We start from the raw sequence: 877 nt of genomic DNA, 5'->3' as shown, positions 1-877 counted from the left end.
ACAATGTCCTGGACACCCTAGTGATGGGGGGGGGGGTGGAGGAACACTGAGGGGGATGAGGGAGGGGCTTTCTTTCCCTGACCACCCCTGGGGAGGTGGTGAGGAAGAAGGACAGTGTGGCCGGAGGGCAAGTGAGAGAAGGGTGGGCGGGGGCCCCTGAGGCAGCCGTGGCCCTTCTGTTGTCAGTGTGGACTCCTCCCTTTCTATCGATGGGAACTTCACAGTGACTGCCCTGTGCCCTGGGGGGAGGTCAGGACCTGGAAACAGAGGTGTGGGGTGATAAGCGATCTTCTTTCCCCTTCTGAGGAGAGGATATTGTTTCATGTGGTCAGTACAGATGCTTCTCGGAGAATCCACACCTCTCCCTAAACTGAAACCACTAATTCTTGGCAGACAGAACCCACAGGACCTTGGTCCTTGCTGGGAACTTCGTTTTCTCCTTCTGTGGGATGGGCAAGATGCTGGGCGGGTTTGGGGGGACATCTTGGGCTTCTTTTGGAGGGGAACGTGTAAGATCGTCTTCGATGATAAATGAACACTGGCTCTGCTAAATTCTGCAGTCTGGATTATCCATAGCAAGCACTGCATTTGGGTGAATTCTTCTACCTCCACGTCTCCCTCCCTCCACCCAGATGTCCCTGGGATGCAAGGAATGCCGGTCATTGAATTAAAAATCGGAATAAATAAAATCACAAAGGAGAATTCAGGGCCCTGACTCAACCAACCTTCTCGAGTCATCCCAGGATGGCTTTGGGTTCAGCCACACACCCAGTTCCTCTAGTAGCTCAGGGAACTGAGAGTCCAGGGTGACCGGAGATGTCATCAGTAACTGTGCATAGCTCCAGTGTTAAGACCCCATGGCCCAGACTGGCACACC

Source organism: Cervus canadensis, chromosome 28, assembly GCF_019320065.1.
Source record: "Cervus canadensis isolate Bull #8, Minnesota chromosome 28, ASM1932006v1, whole genome shotgun sequence".
Classification (NCBI taxonomy): Eukaryota; Metazoa; Chordata; class Mammalia; order Artiodactyla; family Cervidae; genus Cervus; species Cervus canadensis.
This window is presented reverse-complemented; position numbering follows the sequence as displayed.